Raw genomic sequence first — 20,360 nt, 5'->3', positions numbered from 1 at the left:
TGACCTCTGAGTGATCTCATTCCCCAGGCTGGCTCATCTAGCAGGAGGGCCCGGTACTGTAGACCAACTCTGGTCCGACTGTCAAAAGAAACGAGGTAGCGCTGTCACGCTTATCCGATTGAAGAGAGAGCAGGGGTGGGGCCCTGTCCCTGGTGCCTCGTATGGCAAACCAGTGGGGGAATCATTGATGCACTCCCCGCAGGTGTGGCTGACCCACCCGCTCCCCGTGTCTGGGGGATAGGAGGCCGCCACATGCAGCAGCACAAAGGAGTGCTGCCCGAGCATGGAGTCAGTGGAGAAACCATGGGCAGGCTCCCTGGGCTGCACCCCAACTAAGCACAGTGGGGGATGCCTGGGTGGGACCGAGTGCCCCTAAAAAAGAAAAGGGCTGCGCGATGCAGCACGGCTAAAAACAAAAGCATCACAAGACCGCGTCCCTCCCTGGCTCTGCGGGAGAGTTGCAAAATAAATATGTACACATTCTGAGGAGTGCCCCATAATCTCCTGTGGCGCTTGCCTAAGAAACAGTGTGTTTTCCTCTGTGATGCCCCAGGATAGCGGGCACCACCATCAACAAAGTCAGAAAGTGTGGGAGGAGGAAAGTCTAGGGACTAAGTCTATGGCTAAGGTTATTGTTGCCTGAAAGTGGTTAAAAACAATGTACATGTAATGCAACACCCTCTAGGGGGAAATGTATGGCTACATGTGTTTGTGATCACAATGGGATGCCCTCTATGGGCTATCTTTACGATTGGATTTTCCATGATGGAAGTATTTAAAAACAACAAACAGACACATGTGAAGTTTGTTTGGGTAAATGCTTTATTGGCTGAAATATTAATGTTGACAGCCACTTGTGATCGAAGTACATATTCTTTATTGCCAGTCTTAAGTGCCCTCATTCATGGTTAAATTTGATTATTGTATTTATTCCTAAGACAGTGAATTTTGATATGTGGCTTTGTGAACCTGACGTCTTTAAGGGGTCAGAGATGATTATGCAATGTCATCAAAAGGTACTTCCATCAGCGTTACGTATATTTGTAAATTCCTGCATAGTATTGAGTAGTGTGTTTGTAAAAAATGTACTTTTTACTTTTACAAAAGAAACAAACGCAGACTGGATAATCATTTATTAAGTGTTAGTCTTGCGTGTCAGCCAATGGTGATTAATAGCCCACGCCACCTCCCTTGAGTAGGCCTTGGACTGCTCTGGTTCGTGACCCTGAGAGAGTCAAGAGCTACAATGGGTGTTTGATTCTCAGTGGAGGACAAATGTGGACTTGTGTAGACCACACAGCTAATGGCTTGTATTTTTACACCAGTCTTACCTGCTCCACCAGAGCAGAAGCCTACCGCGTCTCATCAGGTGCCATATACATGGATACTCGCAAGTCTTTGGTACTGCTCGGTGAGTCGGCTGCTTGTGAGAGGTGTAGCTGTACTCAGCAAGTGCAGGCTCTTCTCTGAGCCTAAGCGTTCATCTTGGGCAGTAATCGGAGGTGTTCTTGCACTCCTCCTACATGCTAAGTTCTGCGGAGCGCTCCCCAACACGGGGGAGGGATTAATTCTGATGCTCCTGATCAGGGTCCCAGTGATGTAGCGATGCTTCCATGGTGTCCTCACTCATTCCAAGGAGTTAGGTCAAGTGCAGTCCTCGATGCTCCTTATGACCTACGGGTCATCACGGCTTTACAGTTATCGTGCTTAGGTCCGATCTTCACAGCACAATTATTTCCAGCAGCCCCTCCTGGCATATGGGGTTGCTGCACCACTGTATCCCTCACACCAGCCTTCACTGCATGACAATCTGTACCACAGCTGCCCCTCCTGGCACACATGTCCACCGCTACAATCCCACACAGGCTTCAACCCTCAAAATTAGGCAATAACTTCCACAATGATCCCTCCTGGCATACGGGGTAACCGCAACAGTGCCGCACCAGCTTTCCTCTCCCGCATGGCACGCTTTCCATGGCTATCTTAACGGCAGCCCTCTCCTGGCAGATGGGGGTTTCTGACTTGAATCTGCACACCTACAATGAACTGATCGATGAACCAGCCAGCTAATCAAACTCTACACTGGTTGTCCACCTGACAGGGCTGCTCACAGCACCTCACTCCCTCCAACCCTCTTCCCTTCCTCACAGGGCACCCTGGTCTTTGCAAGCAAGCAGATGTTGGTGCCCTAGGCTCCAGAGCAGGTTTTCTTGGTTTCCCTGCGTGATGTCCCCCCACCCAATAGGGAGACTAGCAGGCCTTGACACATGCAGAAGTCTTGTAGAGATTCCCCTCCTCACACAGCCCATTGAGCTGCTTGCCAGATGACAATGATTGGGGTTTCAACCTCCACTTATTGTCCATTTCCAGACACCCAATGTGTCTTAGGGTCTGAGTCTTTGAAATTGTATTATGGCTCTGATTCTTTTGTAGTACATTCTTCTCTCCCACTTACTCTTGAAAGATTGTCTGTCACAGCAGGAGAAACTTTGAAGCTGATAGTTCCACAACACAGGCCATGGGAGTGACTAGAAATCACACCTGGATGTCCGCCACAGTGATATGTGCATCAAAAGGTTAATCCCAGGCTCCCGGCCCTACTCTTTATGGTTCCCTTATCAGCCCCATCTCTTTTCTGAGATGTGTCCAGGCCCCTTCCTTGTGATCTCTCACTGAATCAAAGAGACCCCTTTAAAGTGTACAGGTGGAGTCTCTCTCTCTCCCTTCTCCAGAGTGCCCCACCCAGCTCATAGGCATGCAGCAATACACAAGTCTGTCTGGTGGGTTCCTCCACCTCCTCATGCCTTCACCAGACAGGCCTGGGCTTCCTAAAATGAAACCCAGGGTTCTCATGTAATGTAACAATTACAGACTCACTTACTCAGTGTCTGCACACAGCACACATTATATCCAGTACTGTGCCACCCAAGGCTCACATAGTTTCAGCACATACTTTCACTCTACATGCACTCGTCAGTTCTGTAGCCTTTCTACACCGTGCCACTTTCAGGCACACATACAGCCAGCACACACATTCACCATATGTGCGCTGCACATCTGTACAGCCTTCAAGTATTTTACTCTTCTCAGGTACACATACACCCAGTACTTGCACTCATCATACATCATACATGCACTATCTAGCACTATATCTCAGATGTACTTTACTCTTCGCAGGGAAACATACATCCAGTCCATAAATTTACCATGCATGCACAACACAGTACTGCTCTATCCCTGTATTAAGGGTAAGTTAAGCACACACCAGCAGAACTTTAATAAGGTGAGTGAGCCTGTAGGCCTCACTCCCGTGACACAGATTAGAAAGGACCTGCTCGCTCATACTGATCACTACACATTATGCTGCCACCACTGCACTCGTGCTGCTTAACTCCTGGTGAATGTGGTAGACTTCCACCATTATGAGGGTAGCGCTTTGGGCTCCCTGCTTGGTCTAAGAAGACTGCAATCCGTGAGGCAGGACTACGTGAACAGTAAATAATGGGGATGTTTTCACCAAGGGGTTCTGAGTGACATCAAACAGACAGCATGAGTGAATGATATTACTCAGTCCACTTATTCAACCATTCATCAATGCACTCTTATGTTGATCCATATATGTCCTCATTCAGTTGCTAATCATCCATGCCATCAGTCACTCGTTTATCCATTCATCCACTCTGTTAGTGATGATGCATTTTAAATTCTCTTCCTCTCACTTCCTAACAACCAAACTCACCATACACAGAAGAAACACTTTTGCCTAAAATCAGCCAGATGTATTGGTTTAATACATTTGTGTTTGAATAAGCTGTAGGACACAGAAAACCCCACCATTAGAGACCTCAAAAGCAGTCTAAAAGAGAAACTATAATATGCTCTGAATTGCCATCCAATCTTAACCCTGAATTCCCAAACCTAATATTTGTACAGCAACTACAAAGAAACTTTGTCTTGTGGCAGACAGCCAATTCACATAGCACAAACGGCAATAGAAAACTCAAGGAATGGCAAGTAGGAACTTCATCACTCAAATATCAAGTCAAACACAGTCAGGCACCATCACACTGTTAAGGCTATCACTCCACATAGAAGAGGAGAGGTTACACGGGTGACATGGGCCGATTGCATTAGCAATTGTTGTATAGTGCATGATGATCTCGTCTTTTTAACTTACTTGTTGTTAGCAGATAGCAGCAGAGATCAATTAAGCCCTACCACCTCTACTGTGCTTATTTATGCACCAACATGGAGGACATTTGGTGTACATCTTATGTCTCCAAAAGATTTTATTCCCAATCCAATACAGCACCCAACATCTCGAGAGATTTGATAGTCATTAGCTTATCATTCATAGATGAAAGGGCAGACAGAACAATTTAATCAAGATCTAAAAACTTATTTTACATTGGTATCTGCATGTTTAAACACTCCATTCCATCACAACAACGTCTTACATTCTTCAACAGGTGTATCATTGTTCTTCTGTGTACAAGGATTCTTTGCAGAAGTTCCATGTGTCGCTACCCCATACCGTCAGTAGATGAAAGAATACACTCTCTCACAGCAGTGGAAAAAGAAACCAAAAATGCTTTCTCAACAGCCTAAGAATTATAGAAGAAATATGCAGATCGACACTGGCATACTATGCCCACTTACCCACCTGGAAGCATAGTTTTTGTTATGGACCAAACTTTACACCTAGATGGCATGTGGAAATTCCAGCCCTGTTTCACCTGCCATTCACCATTACTAAATTCATTCACAATATCAGACTTAAGGTGACACTTCCGTCCTTCATGAAGGTGTATCTGGTTTCTCATGCACTCCTAAAACAAATCCTGAAACAAATCACACCAGCAACTCATCTGGTGTTGCCTTCTTCCCCTGTAGTCTCTGGCTTTGATCCTTGGCTTTCGTAAGCTGTGAGGCATTGCAGTATTTTAAAGACTGGTGAGTTTCATGGTCCTAAGGAACAATGTTGGGAAAAAGCATCACAGATTCTTGCATCTCAGTCAGTGAAAGCATTTTGCATAGCAAATCCTTTCATACCCGACCATGGGCCAGGGCCTATAAGGGGCTTTCTGTCAGGCACCATCACACTGTAAAGTTTAAAACTACTATATATAGATTAGGACAGGTTATTGGGGTTACCATGGACAGATGGCATTAACTATTGTTTTACAGTACCTGTTGACCTCAAGCTTTTCCCTTGTCGGTTGCAGACATCAGCACCAGGTACTATCGGGACCCTAATACATCAACAATGTTTGTTTCCTGTACCAACATGGAGAATGCTCTTATACGTACCTTAAGCTAATAAAAGGTCTTAAGTAGCACTTCGCGAAGCTACGCAAAGTGCAGTTCGCACTACGCGAGCTACGCGTAGCACTTCGCGAACTGCGTAGTACCTTGTTCGCACTGTGCCAGATGTCGTTTTCAATGATTGCACAGTGTGGACAAGCAACCGGCACTGTGCAATCATTGAAAATGGCATCTTGCACAGTGCGAGCTGTAGTTTTCTGCTGCTCGAGTAGATTTTTACTCGAGCGGCAGCTTTCTCAACGCGAACTGGTAGTTTCTCATCGCGAGCGGTCGCGAGCATACGCGACCACAGCAATGAGAAACCTGACCTCCTCGCGTTGGGAATCTCGCCGGGAGATTTATTTTCCATGCTCGCGATCGCCAACTTGATGTTGCTGATCGCGAACAAGGAAAAAGTCTCGCCGGGATGTCATTTTGCTTGCTCGCGGTCGCCAACTTGATGTTGAGGACCGCGAGCAAGCAAAAAATGACCGCAGCACTACGCAACACTATGCTACGCGTGTTCGCACTGTGCTACGTGCAATTCGCGTAGTGCGAAGTAGTGCGAACTTCGCAAACTACGCGAGCGTAGTGTAGTGCTTTGCCCAGGCTTAGTCTTAAGTCCAATCCAAAATGGTGGCTGTCCTCTTTTGGAGTGTGGCACTCTCACAAAATTTCATGATTTCCTGTATAGTATCTTAGCTTTGGTTTGAGTATATATGGAAGAGCCCGAGTCTTGTCAGTTCTTTACAATAGCTTTGTATAGACTTTTCATCACCAATGGAATTACAATGGATATGTATTTTCCAGAACGTCGAGAAACCTGTATTCAGGTTTATAAAAGGTGGTGAAATATTAATGTTTCGTGACTGGATTTCGGGCCAAAACCATTAATACAGGAATTGGTCCAGGAAGGATGCCCTTAGCAAGCACCTTCCAAATTTCAATTTGGTATCTGTCCAAAACTCAAATTGTGATTTGGTAAATTCTGTAACATCTTACCGAATTGCTGTTGGTTCTTAAGAATAGAAAACTGCCATTTTGCAGTAGGAAAGACTCGAAATCGGAGCCTTACAACCATAAAACAGCTTACTACATGAGGACCTTAATTCCTAAAGCAGCTAAGGATATGATATACTGAGCTACTGTGAGGGAACAGCAGCTTTTCTTCTACACTGAGACAGTTTTTTGTAACCCTTGACTCCGCTGCCGGAGTTTGCAAAGATTGTTAACTACACATTCCATTAAAAACACTGTAGCAGAGTCAGCTACTAAACTGCCCCCACAAATGCTTTGATAAAGCAACTTTACATGCTAAAAAGCATATAACCAATTCACAAAAGTGAACTTTGAACGTGAAAAATATCAGGCAATGAGAGAGGTGATGATTTTGGGGTCCCCCCTAACCTAGAGGGATGACCAAGCAGATGCCTTGAACACAAAGAGCATTGAAATTATTACACCAAGCTGCAGTTTAACTAGATGTAGCTAGGTGTCCCTCAAGTCAAATGCTTTTGCATTTGACTCATGAGGGACACCTAGTAACGACTAGTGGAACTGCAGCTTCATGAAAGGGTTTCAATGCTTTTGCATTTGACTTGTGAGGGACACCTAGTAACGACTAGTGGAACTGCAGCTTGATGTAATAATTTCAATGCTTTTGCATTTGACTCGTGAGGGACACCTAGTAACGACTAGTTGAACTGCACCTCTTTGTAGAATTATTTTGATATTGGATATTATAATATTCACTACCCACTGCTAATCTCATCCCATAATGCTTTGCAGGGCCTTTGGTTGGGATTGTATTTTTGCCCATAACTGTGCTTGGGGTGGTCATAAGAGGATGGGACCACCACCAAATCGTTCAGCAAGATGTGCTCTTCGTTTTCAAGGCATCTGCTTGGTTCTCTCCCTAGGTTAGGAAGGATCATAAAATCATCACCTCTCTTACTGCTAGCTAAATTTTCCTTTTCACTTTTGTGAAATGACTATATGCATTTTAGCATGTAAAGACAGAGATACTTGTTATTTTACCTAAAGTATATGGGGTTTCTGTTTTATTAATTGGGAGTCCAACGGAGAGAAGTTGCGGAATTCCGTGAAGTAGTACTCCTCCAATTACGCCCACCCTTAGTTTTTTGGAACCAGGCACTTTATTAGCACTCTAACTTGGCAATAATTGGTCATGTTTTTATGCCAGATTTATCAAGAATTTTCAGTTTTTTTCTGATACTTGAGTCACATATGAATATAACTACTCGGAGAACGCTAGTGGAAGCTTTGGTAACCTTGTGAATAGGTGTATGTTACTGACTATAAGGAATTGGTACTCTTGTTTATCACATATTAAAAATCTATCCTTACCATTATAGCGCCTCTTTTTCTAACCAACCAAACAATACAACTGAGAAGAAGATGATCCCTGCCGAACTGAGGTTTTACTCAGTTGATTTTCTCTTTGCATTCCTCTTTCTCCTGGACTTCTCTTAGACTTTTGTTGCTACACAAAACTGTGTGGGATGTGTGCAAGTAGGAGTCCAAACAAGTGGAAGTGTCTGGAAGGTTTGCAAAAGCAGTTGTGTCAGTGTTATATAGTGACCTTGAAAGTGTGGATATGTACAGGCAAGATGGCAGTCGCTTGAAGCTGCAGTTCCTGTCAACCAGAGCAATGTCGGCATGGAAAGGCTGAGATAGATGCTGTGCAGTGCTGACTGATTGAATGGCTCCGATCCCTCTTGGAGGATATCCCGCTGAGGGCAAATATACAATACTAAGGTTGGCAACGCTAATAGGACTGAACATCCTACGCTACTGGGGTAGAACGCAAGAAGCACCAGCAACCCTCCTGGAAGCTGGCCCGAGCGCCTGGATGGCACCGAAGATGTCGGCTGCGGCTGCTGCAGCGAAGGTGAGAGCGGCAAGACTCGCACAGTGGGAGACTGCTGAGGTGGGAGGAAAGATGGCGAGATCCCCCGATGAGTCGCGCGACGCTCCTCCAGCTCCCAAGGCAGCGGGACGCGGAAACACTGCTAAACCTAAGGAAGGGAATGCAAAGAATGGTCCTACGGTGGCCGAGCTGTTCCGGAGAGCTCCGCTTCCGGGTCGGGAGAGGAAGATTGGAGAATGCGGAAATGCAGCTCCGGCCGCAGCTGTTGCACCTGCACTGGCGTTGGCGTTGGTGACAGAGATGGATGCCGAAAGTGGGGGCGAGCCGGCAGCTTCATCCCCGCCTTCCGTGTCGGGTGGGGGGTGTGAGGCTGCCGCCGCTCGTGACGCTCCTGATGCTCCCGGTTTGGCTGCGGTTCTTGGCAGGTCAGGGGCAGAAGAAGGTATGACTGTCTCGGTTCTTTCCTCCTTCGGGACGGGTGTCAATGGGGGCTGTTCAGAGGTGGAGACCCAACGCAACATGATAGCCAGTAATGTTTCTGAGGGCCCGCTGTATCTCGTACACGCTCATGAGAATATAGAGAGCGTAGAGAGCGGTGCTGAGCTAGATACCGAGCTAGATCCCAGCGATTTTTTTTCCCTGTCGGATGGGGCAGGGCAGTCAGATGAATCCGCCTCATGCACCACTGACGAAAGTGGGTCAGAGGAGAGGGACAGAGATATTGGGACTAATTCAAAAACGATTTTGAAAAAGAAAAAAACTCACTCAGGTTTGAAGGATTTAGCATGGGATTACTCACCTACTAGCCAACTAATCGGCCCTTGCCCTACTCCCACTTCTCAACAACAATCCGACTCCACAATCCATCTAGACCCTGCACCTTCGGCCCTCGATACTATCCTACAAGCTATTGCCGTACATCGGGAAGAAATATCTCAGGACTGGTGTAAGGCACAGACTGCTTTGCGCAAAGTCCAGGGAGTAGTGCGCAGACTAACAAAGACATGCAGCTCTTTTGGCGAGCGCTTGACCGAGATTGAGTCAAGGATTGTTTCTAATGAGACCGAAACTGCAGCAGTTGCAGCTAGGGTGAGCTCTCATGAAGCCGAGTTAACAGATGTCAAATGGAAATTGGAAGAATTCGAAAATTACCAGCGAAGGAATAACCTACGACTGCTGGGGGTTCCCGAGGGGGCCGAAAGCGGGGATGTTCGCTCTTTTGTAATAGATATGTTTCGTGATATCATGCCCGAGCTTGCTAGATGGGATTGGGCCAAAGAAATTCAAGGGGCTCACCGTATCCCATTTACCTTAAGACAACCGCAGAAACTTGGGGCTTACCCTCGTGCAATCCTTATCTTTTTTGGCAGTTTCCTGCTTCGTCAGGCTGTTTTTGAAAAGGCCAGGCCGGAGTCTAGGCGAACGAGGAATGATATTTTGTTCTTCGTTCACCCAGATTTTTGCCACTCGACTGTTGAAAGGCCCTGGAGGCTGCGCCAGCTAATTAAACCTTTTCAGGATAAAAAAGCTCCAGCCTACCTAAATAATCCTGCACGGCTAAAGGTGATCTGGGGAGGAGAAGCTAAGTTCTTTACCTCAGAAATAAAAGCAAAGGAGTATTTAGAAGAGTTGAAGTAGATACAATAGGGAAAGGGAGGTAGGAAAAAGAATAAAAGAACAGAAAGGAACAGAAAGGAATAGAAAACGGAATTCTTAGGTTTAAAAAAAAAAAAAGGGGAGCAGGGAAGGGGTATGGAAGGAGGGAAGGAGAGAAAGAAAAAGAAAAGGAAAGGGGATATGGAGGAAAATATAATCATAATTATAAAACTAGGATCAAAACGTTAGAGAGTAGCTTGCGTTTGCGTTTGTCTTTTGTTTTTGTTTTTTGCTCCTTTTCTTTTGATGTGACGGTTCTCTCCTCCGCTGATGTTACTGTTACTGCTTTAATAATACAAGGGATTAATTGAACTCTGCACAGTGAATGTGAAACTTAATCGGCACACGCTCTGGTTGTACCGAGCACGACCATCACAAACAGACCTTGGTGTCTGTATGCCTCACTCTGGGTGCTGGGTGGGAGGGAGGGTCTGTCATGTACAGGGAGGGTGTGTGGGAGGGTGTGGGTGGAAAAATGGGGAAAAAAGCAATTCCAATAAATAATTTGAAAACAGTGGCAAAACAAATAACTATGAGGATGGTTTTGGTTCATTTTTTGATGAGCAACGTAAGACTTACATATAGGCTCTTTTACTCATTTGGTATAACCAAGATGATAAGCTCTGGGAGGTTAATTAATATTTCAAAATGGGGAGACTAACAATTTGTTCTTGGAATGTGGCGGGGCTGAACGACAGAAATAAAAGAAATCGACTAGGACAAATAATTAAGCAAGACTCTTTCGACATAGTTTGTTTACAGGAGACGCATCTACCCTGGGAAAAAAAAGATCTGCTTAAATTTGGAGGATATGATATCGCTGTTAGTACAACACAAACATCTAACACTCGGGGTGTAACTATACCAGTAAAATCATTTATTCAAATAACATCGTGCAAAAAAGCTGATGCCCTTGGGAGATGGGCAATTATAGAACTAACCTCCGGCGTAACTATCTGCTCAGTTTATGGCTCGAACCTAGATGACCCTCAAATATTTAAAGATCTTGAATCAGAACTTGCGTTCTGGCCTAAATCGATGTTTTTTTGTGGAGATTTTAATATATCTATGAGATTACCAGATAAAAGTATAAATTGTTTAGGGTATGTGGGAAGAAACCGAAAGTACATAAAGCAATTTGTCAACTTATGGATATCCATTGCTTAGTGGACATATGGGTAAAAAAAAAACATTCAGATCCTGGGTATACCTATTTCTTGCATCCCCACAGTAAATATGTAAGAATAGATTATATACTAACAACAACGGACCTGGCTGATCATGCAGAGATCACTAAACTCCCGAAACTACTATCCGACCACAATCCCTTGATTCTGTCACTTCAATTAGATAATTTCACTAGACCTCGCACTACCTGGACATTCGATAGGAAATTATTATCTAATCAGGACTACATTATATATATAAAAAACTGGACACAACAATTTTTTTGATATGAATCGCTATAGTGCACCGAGGGGAACGGTATGGGACTGTTTCAAAGCTGCCCTCAGAGGCGAAACGATTAGTTATGTGGCAAGGCATCGGAAAAAACAAAATAGGGAACAGCAAGTACTGATGCAGGAACTTATAACAGCTGAAGAGAAACATACGTCTTTAATATCAAATGGTGGGGAGGCGGGGTCCAGTATGTGTCGTATACTTGTCTTGAAAACAGAACTTAACAGCTGGCTGAATCAGAAAGCGGCAGAGACGTTTCAAGCACATCGAGCTAAGCTGTATGAGAATGGAGATAGAGTGGGGAAGCAATTGGCAATGCGTACTAGACAGAAATCCACATATAACACTATAACTACAATTAAAGCTAACAGCCAGGAATATACGAACTCTGAGGATATCGTTGAAATTTTCCAACAGTATTATCAAAAGCTATATCAAAACGATATCCCAGCGGGTTCAGATGGTTTGGATAAATCTGATAACTCAGATGAAATAGAAATTTTTATTAGGGAATTTATGAGAGATACGGAAGGATTCAAAATAATTGATATTGACACTAGGGAAGGTCTGGATAGAGAAATTGACATTGCAGAGCTTCAATTAGCTCTATCAGGCTTAGCTTCAGGGAAAGCAGCTGGTCCCAACAAGATCCCTCTCGAACTTTATAAAGTTTTAGGTACTCAAATTTTACCATATTTAGTTGACCTGTTTATCGGTATACAATCAAGCGGGAACCCCCCTGAATCCTGGAGAGATACTAACATGATCGTCTTCCCAAAGAAAGGCAAGCCAGCAGATTTACCTACATCGTACAGGCCGATCACCCTGATTAATTTGGACTCTAAATTATATGCAAAAATCATGGCTAATCAACTCGGGAGGGTTATTGAACATCTGGTCTCCCCGTGGCAACATGGCTTTGTCCCGGGCAAAGGCACAACAGATCATAACGGCAGGGCTATTACCTTGTTTGATGTTATGTCAAAGACGGGAGACCCGATATCAATGATCCTCCTTGACGCTGAAAAAGCGTTTGATCGGGTGTCTTGGAGATTTCTGTGGAGAGTTTTAGAAAAATGTAATCTCGGGCCGGGACTTATTAATTCCATAAAGGCCATGTATCAACAACCCAGGGCCAAGTTACAAATGATTTGATGTGAATCGAGACCTATTAATATCTCAAGAGGTACCAGACAGGGGTGTCCTTGCTCCCCGATATTGTTTGCGCTATATATAAACCCCCTGATCATTAGACTATTATACCGCCAGAAAATAAAGCCAGTTATCGTTGGGGAATACGAGACTAAAATTCTAGCATATGCCGATGATGTGGCAGTTTTAACACCAGACCCCGCTGAGGCTATTGTTGAAATTGAAAGAATTACACGTCAATTTGGACAATATTCAGGATATTCTCTAAATAGAGATAAGACGGTTATTCTCTGTACTGAAAATATTATATTTACTGACCCCCGGACTGCAATAAATGCGACCTATCTAGGAGTGTGCATCACTGCAAAAATAGAAAACATTAACAACCTGAACTATGATCCTCTAATTAAGAGTATTACTAAAGATCTTTCAAGGGTAAATAACCTACATCTATCCATTATTGGTAGATGTAATTATTTAAAAATGAATACTCTCCCTAAAATATTGTATTTATTTCGGGCTATCCCCCTGTTTTTAGAGGAAAAAATCATGAAATTGCTTGAGTCCCAAATGTCTAGTTTTATATGGCAGTATGGGAAAATCAGGAGGTGAATGAAATATTTATCTCTTCCTCAAAACAGAGGAGGGAGGGCTGCTCCGAACCTGAGGCTATACCATTGGGCAGCCCTTCTTCAACAAATGGTACCCCTCCTTGTGATGAATGAAGATAATCAAGACACTGTGATTCCCTCTATCTATGAAATAGCATTGGGGAAAGAAGCTCAGGGACTCCTGTTAAGACAAACCGAAGTAAGATATTATAAAAAAACAAGCTGAGGATTATTATTAGTGCATGGACGGTTTGGAGGCAGGCCTCTAAGCTGATGGAAATCCCGAAACTTAATAGATATACACCTCTTTGGCAATCCTCGATATTACCATCACATGTTAATGATGTAATTGCAAAAAAATGGGATAGAGCAGGGATACATACAGTTGGTGACTTTTTGGGGGTTGGGACAGGCCATAGGTTTTTAAATTTACAAAGCACTTTTGGAATTTCGAATAATGATTACTTTAAGTTTATTCAAATTAACTCTATTTTAGGGTCCAATACGATTCCTCTTGAAACTGTACCATTTATGGATGTCATTGTTAGAGAGTCTATTCGGATGGGAACTATATATGATACTCTCCAGGAGAAGCTTCCAAGCGATCTAGATAGTGCTGAAGCCTTATGGGTCGAAAAACTACGTAACCCCGATATTGATATTGACATGAGTCTGGTTTTAATATCTCAACTGCTCTTATCCTCAAATCTGAAAGCACAATTATACAAGACAATTTTTAATCTGTATTTTACTCCTGCCAAGCTGTTTTTATGGGGAAAAAGAACAGACGACCCCTGCCCAAGATGTGGATCAGGACCGGCTACTCTTCCTCACATGTTTTCAGACTGCCTTGCACTAATACCACTTAAAAATATGGTGTTAAGATTCTGGGAGGAGGTATTTGGTCATAATATGGTGTTTTCTAGCACACTTTATATTCTCGGATATGATAATACTCTAGGTTTTAGTCGTGAAGAAGAGGCATGTCTTTTTATAGGGATGGCTGTTTTTAGAATCATACTAGCAGCACAATGGAAAGATCCGCATCCGCCCAGTTTTCAGATGTGGTTAGCTAGATTTTTGGGGGTGTATAATCAAGAGAAAGCTATCTTTGCTACTAGAGCAGTGTGGATGTGTGGGTAAGGAGTTTGAATTATGCTCCTTTATGTATGGTCAGCCAGTTGAGCTCCCGCAAGCGTGGTCTGAAGTGAGTGTAGCGTGAGAGGTTGAGAGTGATTCTGGCCACCGAGTCTGAATAGTCTGCAGCCTTCTGGTGAGTTATTGTTGATCTCTGCATTGAGGGTGTTCCCTTAGCAAAGCTTGCTTGTGACGATGGTGTACATGACGGTTTTCTGAGTGCTGATTGGGAGCCTTTTGAAAATCTTTATCAGCATCTTCAGGGTATGGAAGCATGAGGCAATGATGACATTGACTTGGGCGGTCATGTCAAGTTTGCTGTTGATGACCTCAGGTTCATGGAATGAATCGTGGGGGTGAGTTTTGGTCCTAGCTCTGTTGGTCACCGGGTGGGGTACCACAGCGAAGTGTTCTTCCTAAAGATCATAATTTCTGTCACATTGGAGTTCATCTTCAAACAGTTGGTCTTCATTCAGTGGGTGATTTCAGTCATGCCGACATTGAACTTGATCCGGGTATGGGGCGTCTTGTTCATAAGGGATAGAATTAGTTGTGGTCATTGGTGAAGAAATTATTTTGATGTCATGAGAGATGATGATGTTGGGTACAGGGGTCATGTATTTGTTTCAGAGGGTTGAGCTCAGGAAGGATCCTTGTGGGACTCTGCAGGTGAGGTCACTGGCATTTTAGATGTAACATCTCAGGCTGACTGACTGGAGCCTTTCAGTCAGGAAGGAGCAGAACAATTGGAGTTCATGTCATTGGATTCCATTGCACTGCAGAGAGGTCTAGGAGGAGGAGGGCTACCATGGCTCCTCTGTCCAGAGTCTTGTAGAGGTTATTCTTGGCAGCGATGAGGGTAGTTCCCATGCACCAGCACAAAACATGCTTTGGCAAAGCCAATAGGTCCCGCCTTCAAAAGGCATGAGCAAACCTGTTGGCTTTGCCAGCACAGATTTGCAATGTCGTTCATGCACACTTTACTTTTTTAGATTTTAGTTTACTGTCCTTACAAAACCATTGGCCATGTTGAAAGAGTTAAGCAAAAAAATTCCAAAAGGGCAGGCGGCAGGATATGACACGTGTGCACATGTCCTGAAGGATGAGCAATCACCCTTCTGGCACAGGGTGGTTTTTTTGAAATGGTAAGAAAAAACCTTTTAAGATGTCTGTTGTATGCAGCATGCAAATGTTATTTGTGATGCCCTGGAGTACAAGGGAAAAGGGAGCCAGAGAGCTGTAGGGAAGACCAGTGTATGTGTATGCGAGTGTGAATGAGGACAGGCACTATTTTGAGGTTGTGTCCATATGCAAAATGCTGTGGAATGATACCAGCACTGATTGACCCCCCTTACTGCACCACAGCAGCCAATAGCTGAATGAAAATGTTAAAAATCCGCTTTGTGCATATGTATCCCTATGTATGCGACAGCCTTTTTTACAATTGTTACGAGTAATCCCGCACCTCCTTTGCCCTTTTTGGGCACTAAAAAGCATACATTTTGGATGGTTAAGAATTGCAGCTACCACCACTATGTTCATTATACTGCAGCTTGTGAACCCTGTGTATTGTTTTTAAAATCAACTCTAGAGTCTGTTGTTTGATGCTGTACCATGTATTGTGCAAACAAATGTCCCACGACCCTGTTAGAGTTGGTGGTGGAGCACTTTGGAATTAATGAAGGCCACTTCTGTAATACCCAAGTTCTCTGCCTCTTGGAGTGGAAGCACACTGAAAAGAGGGAATTTCCACATTTGCACATGAATGAGCACAAATGCAAATTAAGGCGCTTCCAGTACTATTGCGTAAACTTGGGTTCTGGCCTAGTTCTGCAAGATTTAGATTCTTAACCTATGGGTGTAGGGACACTGAGTTCAGTACACCAAAGATGTGTAGTGAATTCCTGCTTACTGTAGCCCCACACAACCCACCGATCATACTTGCCGAAGTGGGTCTGTGGTTTCGAGGTCACTAACAGGGATGCAGTGGTAATCCAAATGATTGTTTATATATGGGTCACACACTCAAGGACTACTTGAAACGGTATAAGCATTTCAACATATTTCCTTTAAAATAATTATTTTACAACTCCTGAATCAAGTGCACACAATGTTGTGTGGTAACATCACAGAAGATACGAATTAAATGCACTAAGCATTTCATGAACAGTGAAAAAAACAGGAAGATTGTAATATCCTAATGTTTCACCCTTAACACCCTCACTGGGCTATTTCTAGGCATTATGCTCGTTCTAGCAGACTAATAAATAATAGTAAGCCGATTGCCTCGGTTTCAGATGTGGTCCTCATACCTTGAACAACAAGGTTTGTTGTCTGTTTGAGTAGCTTCCACAAAAACAATAATTGATGGATAGAATGCAGAACAATGTCATACAATTATCCCAGTACAGAGATCTGGGCCTAAATCCACCGTTTTTTTGTTCACCATGCCATTCCAGTTTGAACCCAGCCATATGCAAATCAGTCTTGACCCTGTGCCCAATGAGAACAGTCCAGCCCGAACTGCCAGGCCAGGTCCTCCGTGGACTGGAACCAAGCATCATAAGACCAGTTTCGGGATTTCACACCTCATCAGCCAGGATAGCTTGAGTCCAGTGTCAAAGTGAGCAAGGGACCCACGTCAGGGCATACCCTGCCAACTTAGGGCGAACAGAGAAAACAAAAGGAGATCTGTCCATCAATTGTTGTTTTTGCATTTGTCACCCCGAGTGAGACGGGTATGCTCAGACGTGGGTCCTGTTCTCTCCATGCCGCTGGAGTCAAGCTATCCTGGCTGATGAAAATTGCTTCGCAGAGTCTCAGAGAGTCTTGCTGGAGCCATATTCAGTTAAGGTAGATTCCGGTGCTCTGTCTATCTCTGTCTGCATTTGTATTTGCACCCTGGGGTAAGTTACTCTCTCCTTCAGTGGTCAATTCATGGAGTTTATATAGGAAAGACCACAAACTTTCAACCTACATGCAGGGTTTTCCATTTAATCCGAGACAAACCAGCATAAACCAGCATGATGAAAATTACCAAAACTCTGGAAACAGTGCTGAGGCATCTAGGTCATCTTTAGGTCATGTTTACTTTAATGTTCTGCTTTTAAAAACCTTGAGATGTAGATATCAAGAAGATGTAATAGACTTGTGCCACCTTATGGGTTATCAAAGTCTTTGTTTACATGTATTGACACTTTCACCAGTTCTGTGAAAGATAATGACATGCTGAATGTGGACCAAAGTGCAGACAGCCCAACTAAAATGGAAGCTTCAACTATATAAGGGAACCTGTCCTGTACCTGTTTAAGAACTTTAAACTAAAACAAAGAAGCCTAAAAGCAAGTGATTAAAACAAATACGGTAATAGAATTATGCGGGGAAACAGTCATAATGTTTATGACATCCCTGGAGTAACTTTTAAACTAAACAATCACTAACAACCACTGACTGTTTTTTCTTGCCTGTCATTAACTTTATGAACAGAAATCCATGCTTGACACATGCATTTGATGGAGTAACAGTTCATGACTTGTTGCATGATCAATAACATATGTTTTCAAACTGAAATGAAAGGTATCTCTACATTTCTGACATTACCTCTGCACATACATGGTGTGCGAGAAATTCAACTAGCACAATTTCAAGGCTGTGATATGTACTGCCACATTCAATGTCATTCCTAATCCTGGGTGCCCACCGCTCTTGGTTGACTGTTGTAAAACCCCCTAAATGTTCAAACATTAATACACTTATTAGGAGAGGCAGAAAAGAGCATGTAACAATCCCTCTTATTTTAATTCAACTTAAAAATTAGTTTAGCAATCCAAGTTTCAACAAGCAGGTCTAGATGCACAAAATTGTACACTCCTATGATTCAAAGGCACAAAAGCAGTTCATTGAAAAAAGATAATCTTTATTTCATCCTAGTAATATCAACATGAAATATAGCCAACGAGTTTCATCCCAGATACCACTAGATTTCTTCAGGTCTGTCAATAAATAGAACAAAATGGATATTCATTAAAACACAATCAATGAGAGTCTAAATGGTTTAAAAACAAATATACATTTCCAACAACATAGGGGCACATAAAGAACATGTCATGCATGCCACGGAATAGAATCAGCACATAACTTTCGTAATTAAATGTACTTAACTTGTCATCAATGATATATAAACCTAAGCATATTCTCTAAGAATTTCTAATTATATTGTCTAAGGATATCTCACAGAGCCTGTTCACTACATTTTAGGAATATGTTTTCTTTTTAGAAAGTGAAGTACTCATTTCCTTAAAGAAAGATGTATGGGAATGCAGTTCCAGTCTACTTCGCCCTCCAGCATGCACACTGGCAATGATACATTGGGAGATATGCTGAAGATGTGCCACCCAAGAAGTCATACACATTCAGTGTGTCTCCTCAAACTTCATTTCATGGGGTGCAAAGAATGTCCCTGCGTCCCTTTGGCAAACCACTCTTCGCAGGCTGCGGCCGTAGACTGCTCCCCAGACGGCTAATCCTCTTTGAGGGTACAGCCATAGAACGTTCCCCAGAGAGTTGTTAGAAAGGTGAGGCCAGTGTGCCCATGGGGTATTATGACATTCTGGGTAAGGTGTGTTTTCATTCATAATGGCGAACTGCGCCAAGGGTGTGGGGGAAGTGGCAGTTTTGGAATCCCCCCCCCTCCCGTGAGTGCCTACTGAACACCCTTCAATGGTGATCCTGCCGGACTACATGCAGACATTTAATATTTGCTCCATATACATGCTAAACACTATTCCTATTTTCACTACCTTTGACAGCAGTGGCTTAGAAGCACAGCTGGCAATCAGACCAATTGTTTACAGTATATATAGAGAGTGGGCTTTGGGTCTGCCCCTCTCAACCATTAGCTTTCTTCGAGCAGCTTCTTTTAGCTATTGGCTTTAGACTTTGTCAATAATGTTTTGGCTCAGTCCAGTGGAGTATTCATCTCTTACCTTATTCTATTGGCTGTCTAAGTGTATCCTTTGCTTCCATATCAGTGATTGCCTCGATCTGCACGAGGGTATATTTTACAACAATACCTATATTGGCTTGGGCTATCACATTAAACCCAGACCTTTTGGCCGTGTCAATGTTTCTTTTTAACAGGTGCTGAGCTCTGGATTGTCTTTTTTGTTTTATTGCACAGAAACACAGAAGGTACACTAAAGGGAGGAAACTGCAAAACGATTTAGACAATAAGCATCTTAGTATACATATGAATTACTGACAAGAACAAGTATAAACAAGTATAAAGTGCAATGTGTCATATTTATCCCGGATATGTCATTCTTAATAGAGTTAACGTTAGCAGCTCCTTACCAGTTACAGTACAATTACAGTACAATATTCCATTTAACATCCAAACATAAAAGTCGCAATTGATCTTTGCAGCAAAAGTGCAATACAATACCAACAGACATATAAAGTGCAAGATGCGGTATTTCACAAATAGATATTATTCCTACAAATTAGGATTGGTTCCTTATAGGTAAAATTCCGGCTAAAACGCAATGTGCTGGTTACCATCAAAATGTAATATTAAAAAATGTCTTCTTCTGGGCATAGCTCTGTCTAAACTGCAGGCGCTCTGGATTGTTGGGGTGGTGCGCCCAGAGAAGTTACATGTAAAGTGTGTACCTTTTCTCTCCAGTACCTGGCTCTTTCTTCTGTTACCATTTACCATATGGAGGTTTAAGGTCTGTTTTTTATCTCCTATTATGATGTTGGACTTGCACTTTATCTGGGATCTTGGCAAATAAAAGCATAAGCACAGGATGTGCTGAGGGACAGCCAGAAGAATAACAAAGCGCTATCTTCATGAAGCGAAAATTGTATTAACACTCCCTAGCCCGCAGACCACTTCCCTGCAGGGCCAGACTGGCCGAAGCGGGCATCGGCCAATTCCCCGGGAGTCTGGAAGGGTGAGGGCCGGTTTTGTTGCTGGGGGCCAGTTTCTCAGCAGTGTTGCAATATCTGTACCCAGTAACAAAAGGAGCAGTGCTGGGGGCCGGTTTAGTTAAGCAGCAGTGGTTCACACTTGCACCCTCGCCCCTCCCCCCCCTTGCTCCCTCCCCCACGGGGGCAGGTCCAATAAAACTGTCATTGCTGATTTGTGT

This window comes from Triturus cristatus, chromosome 12 (genome assembly GCF_964204655.1).
Source record: "Triturus cristatus chromosome 12, aTriCri1.1, whole genome shotgun sequence".
Classification (NCBI taxonomy): domain Eukaryota; kingdom Metazoa; phylum Chordata; class Amphibia; order Caudata; family Salamandridae; genus Triturus; species Triturus cristatus.
Note: the sequence above shows the minus strand (reverse complement) of the source record.